The 7,233-nt window shown below is 39.0% G+C and overlaps 1 pseudogene; it reads right to left on the bottom strand.

Moving 5' to 3' along the window:
• Nucleotides 1-267: 267 nt before the first annotated feature.
• LOC127193665 (D-3-phosphoglycerate dehydrogenase-like) lies at nt 268-1,924 on the bottom strand (annotated as a pseudogene).
• Nucleotides 1,925-7,233: the final 5,309 nt, after the last annotated feature.

Genomic DNA, 7,233 nt, shown 5'->3' with positions numbered 1-7,233 from the left:
TAGTCACGACAAAAGGTTTGAGTTATATCAAAATGCATGAACTGACTGGAAAAATAATTTATTTTCTTTGGTTTTTTTTTTTTGTTTTTTTTTTTTTTTTGTTTTGTTTGTTTGTTTGTTTTTAGAGTTAGATGCTTTACTAGCTGCTATTTTAGGTAGATTTCCAAGTTCTGCCACACAAATATGGATCTCCTCTCCCTATAGATCACAGCGAGTGTGTTTCTTCAGAACAGCCCTCTGAGGGACTGAGACAATTGAGTCCCAAGGTCAGAAGCAGAATTGGAAAGCCTCAGGCACATGGGGTTTCCGTGCTTCCAGGCTGGGCAGCAGGGAGGAGAGGCCCAGGACATGCCAGATCTCTCCATTAAATACCTTCGAAGTTTGCTACAACCTTCCAGGCATCTGCATACCTGCCGATGCTAGGAGGTCAGTCATAGTGAGCAACATTAAAGGGTTTGAGGACTGTGTCTGGAACCTGAGCCGGGGCTGACCCCTGCAAAGTGGCACCTCTGGCCTCAAGACAGCTCCATTGAGGACCTACAACATTGACATGGTGCCTGGGACCAAGCCTAGTGCTTTGTATGGGATACCTGCCAGGGCCACAGTCAGGAGGCATTCCCTGCTGTCATGCTTCCCTGGGACCACAGAGCTGTGAGAGGTGATGACATTTAGACCAGCTTCTTTCACCAATAGCTTAGTGTTCACCAAGTTCAGATCGGTCTTCTTCAATGCTTCTTTCAGAAGGCAGACAATGACTGGAGGGTTGAGGCAAGCCCCAGCATTCTTCAGAGACGTTTCTTGGGTCACTACCTGGCTGATCCCTTTAGGGGAGCCTTCCCAGGCATCATCAGTGTGCCCAGTGCTTCTGCAAGACCATTCCAAGGCTTGGTGTGTAGAGAGAAGGCACTGCTAAGGACCTGGACATTTATGACCCGAGAGATTTCACCTTCACCATGTCCACAAACTGTACTATGGTTTCTTCCCCCACAGCGGCTCTAAGACTCCTTGGTGCTGGCTCCTAGGTGGGCCAGCTGATGGCATTCTCATGGTTCCCTAAGGCCCGATATCATGATGGCCCTTCTGTGAACACATCCTATGCGGCACCATCACATTGACCTGACTGCAGGGCAAGGAGCAAGGCAACTTCATCCACAATGCCTCTTCGAGCATAGTTCACTACTCACATGTCCTTCTTGCACTGGGCAAAGGTGCTGTCATTTTGCAAGCCTGTGGTGGAGGGCAAGAGGGGAGTGTGAACAGTGATGAAATCACAGAGAAACCAGATCACCTCCGGGGACAGCTGCTGAACAGTAAAGAAGCCTGCGATTTCTGGAGAGATGATGGGGTCATAGCCTACCGTCTTCATTCCAAAGGACTGCATTCAGGTGGCCACCTCTCTTCCAATTCTTAAAGGCCAGTAATTCACAGTGAGTGTTTTTGCATTCAGCTCTGTTCCCAAGGACTTCTTCCTGCCCCATTTGCCGCCGTCTGTCGTTGAAGTTGTCACCTGGGGAATCGGCCTGGCTAGGCACACATGATCCGGTGTGTGCACGTGAATTCTGGAGCACTGAGGCTGTTTCTATTGGGGTTGTTCCTGACCAGCATGCCCTTCTCGTGCCTGCCTGCCGGTCCACACGGTCCTCGCCTGTGCCCTTCTCGTGCCTTCCTGCCGGTCCACATGGTCCTCGCCTGTGCCAGCCCTGCCCACCACCTGGAGCTTCTCTGCTGCCTTGATGACATCAACAGTGACCTTGGTAGCTGACCGGACGATAGGGTCTTCACAGTCCTGCAGCTCAGCTATCAGCAACTCCTTGTTCAAGTTCTGCTTCTCCACCATCTGCAGCCCTCCATCTTTCAGGATCTTCTGGCAGCAGGGCTCCAGGCTGTCACTGATAAGCATTTTGGGTAGACTGGCTAAGGCCATTGCTGGAGCAAGTCTCAGAATCAGCAAGTCGGGTTGCTGCTCTGAGTGGGAAGAAACACTTAGGCCAGGAAACTGCAAGCATGATTGGCTCTGGTGACTGGGCCAAGAATATATTTTCAACATGTATTGTGATTTTTTTCCAATATATTTTGTTTTAATTCATATTTAACCTAACAGCTATAGATGTGTGATCACAAACTGCTACACAACATGTTAAATTATGTCACTTCACATATAGTTTTTCTTTTTTTTTTTTTTTCCTCATGTAAGGCTCCTAAATCTATGTACAGTAACTTCCCCATACTGTTATACATACTGTTATACATAAGAACATGACATTACGGGTAGCATTAGAGATGCCCCCTATCTTGAATTGCTATAGAAATAATACCCCCTTCCAGTGAGAAATCACTCTGCATACTTAGAGATTAATAGAGGTAAAGCTGTTTACTAAAGAAGAGTGTATGTGGCAATGGTTAATATCTCCAAAGAAGAGATATTCTTAATATAAAAGATTATACAACTTGTGTATACCCTAGGCTTATGAATTTCACATATATTGTCATCCTTAAATCATATTTTTTTGGTCTCAGCCCCAGGTTATACTTTGTACAATTTGTATAAAGACAAAAGATTTCAAGCCTGGGCACTTGGGCAGATGGGAGATTTACATAGCAAAGTATTGCCAGAATTATTTCTCAAATATACCTGTGTTGTTTTTTTTTTGGAATAAATAGCTGTTACCTAGGTTCATCTTGCTTTTCAGGCATAATTATGCTTTTACTGTATGAACACTTAATTGTGGAACAGGAGGACTTAATGACGGCTGTGACCCCAACCTGCTACCTGTAGCTGCCCCTCAGAGGCATCTTCTTTGATAAGGGGATGAGTCTCAGGGCCTAGTTTAAGTAAGGGTTGTCTCATATTCTTATGGGAAGTGGGTCTAATTGGAGATGAATTGTGGTGCATAAACAGTAGCAGAAACTTTCTCAAGAACTCTAAAATTCAATTATGGTAGAGAATTTTCTTTCTCAGAGTTTCTCAAAAGTGTGATTAATATACTACTTACCCTCCCATTGTATAAGAGGCAACAATCTTTTAGCGAAATTCAACTTTAAATAACTTTGTATTCCCAAAGAAGGCTTATTATATATTCTTTTTTTTTAAATTTTTTATTAATTTATTCTTATTATATCACAATGGTTATCCCATTCCTTGTATCCTCCCATTCTTCCCTCCTTCCCATTTTCCCCTAATTCCCCTCCCCTATGACTGTTCCTGAGGGGGATTACCTCCCCCTGTATATGCTCATAGGGTATCAAGTCTCTTCTTGGTAACCTGCTATCCTTCCTCTGAGTGCCACCAGGTCTCCACCTCCAGTGGACATGGTCAAATATATATATTCTTAATAGCATTGATGTTTCTACTTCATGTTTCTCCTGCTTCATAAATGAAGAGCTGAAGATTTAATAAAATAAAAGTAGGAAGTGTTTATGTTCCCTTTACTTTTTAATTGTTTGTGAAGTAGAAAACCCTAGAGACTTGCAAGCTCTGAGGTAGTGATGAAACACGTTGGAAGGATTTACTCTTATCTGTAATAGGTGATGATATTAAATAAAAGAGGTACAGAATTTAAAAAGAACCCTACGCAAATTTTCATTTGTGCACTTTCAAATATTTTCCTTTTACTCTGTAAGTGTCCCTGTTGTTATGTTGATTGGCTCGCTGTAATACACCTCCCCATTTATATCTTCGCTTATTGTGCTTCGGAGTTTGCTTTTACAAACATCATTATCTTTTTCATTGTTTCCAAGCTGTTCACCATGATTTTCTCCTTTAGTTTCATAATTCATGTGTGAGGGGTTTTGTCCACTTTGATCAGCTGTTAGAAATCCTGTCTTTTAATCTGCATCATTGAGATTGTTGAACAATCTTTTTTTTTTAAGTGTGTATTTCTAGTAGCATTGCTACAAGCCGGTTGGTCAGTGATGCATAGATATTCCTATAGTACTCCATTGGATGTCTTTGATCTGTGCAGGGGAGTTTATCAAAATTTGGTATCATACAATAGAGCTAAGTGCATACCAACCATTGACTACAGAGCTATTTAGTAGTCAAGTCACGTGAAAGCCTGGTTAATTATTGTTGGATGAGCACTACAACACATATAAATATGATATATTATTCAGAAATTAAGAAGTAAATAATTGTGACTCTGGGAAAATGAATACTTTCTTATGATATGTGAGACAAGGATGTAAATGAGGGGTTACTATGGTAAAATAGGTAATATGGACCCATGAAAATGTAATTTAAAATATTTTGTATAATTAACATAATTACCAAAAGCTATAATAGAAATTGTTTCTTAAATCTATACCTATTACCTACTCCGATAGTAAATGTAATTAATGTTATGATTTGAAAATTAAAAACTCAGTTCCTGTAATGTATAAATATATGTAATACAATAATTAAATTATTCTGTCTTGACTCCAAGGAAAATATTTAAAAAAACCATCTTTCAGTTCTTTTGCAGGTTGCTGAACATAACTACAAAACCTCCCTTATAACATAGTTCTAACATGTAATGTCCTCATGCTAATCAATTAAAATGATCACTTAGGGTCTTCATTTTTGGCTTTTATTCCTCTCCTTAGATGACCACTGAATTACATATAATTATTGTTGTTTTTTACTAAAAATTACCTGCATCCAAGTACTAAGGTTACTAAAATGTATATATACTTAAATAAATTAATATTTGATACACACACACACCACACACACACACACACACACACACACACACACACACACACACACACACACACACAAAATCAGTTTTAACATAGCCAGGCAATCAGTAGTGGAAAGTTCTTAATTTCCTGAACAATTGTTCGCAAACCTGTTATGGACACTTATGAAATAACTTGGTGTTGCTTTAAAAGAAAGAGAGGTGACTAAGTGATTTAAATACAGCATGTATTAGTTAGTTGGTGTGCTCCTGGAAGGAGAAAACTGACACGGAAGCTAGAGCTACAGTCAAAGCACTCAGAAGAATGGCAGGAACGGCTCTAGCAACTAACTCAGGGATGCTTGCCTGAATCAAGCTACAGACACATTTTCCTTCAGAAAATAGACATAACTAGTCCAGCTACCATTGCAAGAAGAATGTGTTCCCTGCTGTTTAGAGTCTGGACATGAGCGTGCTGTCTACAGACTACTATCTAGACTTTAGATATTAGTCAGCAGCTCCACACGTTGATGAATTGAGGCTATTTAACATGTGAATGCTTCAGGTGGAAGGGTGACGGATTACACATATTTCTATGTAGTCTATTTCAGGGAACAGAAGACCACTGCAATAAAATACAGTAACTATTACATACTCTGCATTGCAAGGTTTGTGTTAAGTCAGATAGTTCCAATTATATACTCTGGTTTTTCTTAGCCTTAGGCATGAGAGCAGAATGATGCAATGTCTATGAAAGCTTTAGTCCTGCAATTACATACGACCACCTCTGCTCACATTTCATTGGTGAAATCAAGTTACAAGGCTAAGTGTGATGATAATGGGAAATGAAATTAAACTCCTAACATAGAAACAATCCTAAGTGACATATCAATAGATGAAGACGTGGAAACAATCCATAACAAAGGCAGGAGGTAATTGGAAACACTAATAAAATTGACCATATTATTATATTTCCTTCCACAATATGAACTAAGCCATATGCATTCTTTAAAGGCTAAAATTCACCGGAGAGATGAAAGAGGTTCAGACAAGTAAGTAGCCATCACTTGTGTAGAGATGATAAATCACTAGCTATAGAGATGGTGAATCAATCCTTGAAAGACTTAGAGAGTTTCAGTTTTTTTTTTTTGGTCCTTTTGAAATACAAATATTGTTGATGAACAATGGATAGATAGCTTAGAGTAGAAATGATAGTTTTGGCTTCACAGATAAAAAAGGGAATGTATACAAGAAAGGTTACCTACTAACACACCTACCTCCTTTCCTTTGGAAAGGATTTTCTGAAAGCCACTCAGTAATTTGGCAGTGTATCTACAGTCCTGCTAGAAGTAAAATAGACTTGATCCTAAGAAGAAACATGCCTAAGATACCATGTGTCTTTGCTGTAATAGAGCCAACACACTGCTTGAGAAAACTGGTAGAAGTGTTTTAACAGACTCTCACAATAATATATATAATATATATATATATATATATATATATATATATATATATATATATATAGTTTTTTAAATTTTTGTTAAAGTTAAAATGGACCTATTAGAGAATACAAAGATGACCAGAAGCAAAGGAAGGGGCAGATGAGTGTGTATGATAAGGAGAACATCATTATCAGCATATGTGAAATTGCACAAATAAAACATAATGTTTTTTAAACCAAATGTATACATATAAAGAAAATATCAGCCGGGCGTGGTGGCGCACACCTTTAATCCCAGCACTCAGGAGGCAGAGGCAGGCGGATCGCTGTGAGTTCGAGGCCAGACTGGTCTACAAAGTGAGTCCAGGACAGCCAGGGATACACAGAGGAAACCCTGTCTCGAAAAACCAAAAAAAAAAAAAAAAAAAAAAAAAAAAAAAAAAAAAAAAAAAAAAAAAAAGTATCCTAAAGCAATAAATAAATATACACAGTTGAAAACCTGAAACACTCCTTTTAAATCTTAAAATATCCCTTTCAGTTTGTCTAAGTTAGTGTTGTTCATAGGTATATCAGCCTTCAAAATAGAACAAGAAGTTATTGCAGTCTCAAAATTCAATATTTTTTAACCTACTTGGGGTAGATTTTTTAAACTGCCAATGTTTTCCTCTTTAGATACTAGTTTCATAAACAGAAATATATCATGTTGTATATTTATTTTCTAAGAATTGAAAAAAGGTAAGTACATACTAAACAAAATATTACATAGAAAAAAATACCAAAGCACATTAAAGACATACCCAAAGTCAGCAAGTGCTGCAGTGTATGTGACCTACAACATAACCAATAATCGCTTCACTACGTCTCCACAGTTTCCCATCTCAACAAAGAGCAAATGGGTGGGGTAAAGATTAGAAAAAAATCAGGCAGAATCAATATTCTTGGGGCAGAGATAAAAGTTTCAAGTAGAGGTCAGGAGTGGGAGGCTGAAAAATGTGAGGAAAGGTGGAAACCTCTCCCACGCACTTTGGAAATAAACGGATGGGACGGTATAATGCCAATTTATAAAGACTTCCTGGACAGCCCAAGGCTTGGCAAGAGTAGCTAAAGAGATCTATGCCTTCGAAAGAATAG

Source organism: Acomys russatus, chromosome 9 (assembly GCF_903995435.1).
Source record: "Acomys russatus chromosome 9, mAcoRus1.1, whole genome shotgun sequence".
In the NCBI taxonomy this organism is placed as follows: Eukaryota; Metazoa; Chordata; class Mammalia; order Rodentia; family Muridae; genus Acomys; species Acomys russatus.
This window is presented reverse-complemented; position numbering and strand designations above follow the sequence as displayed.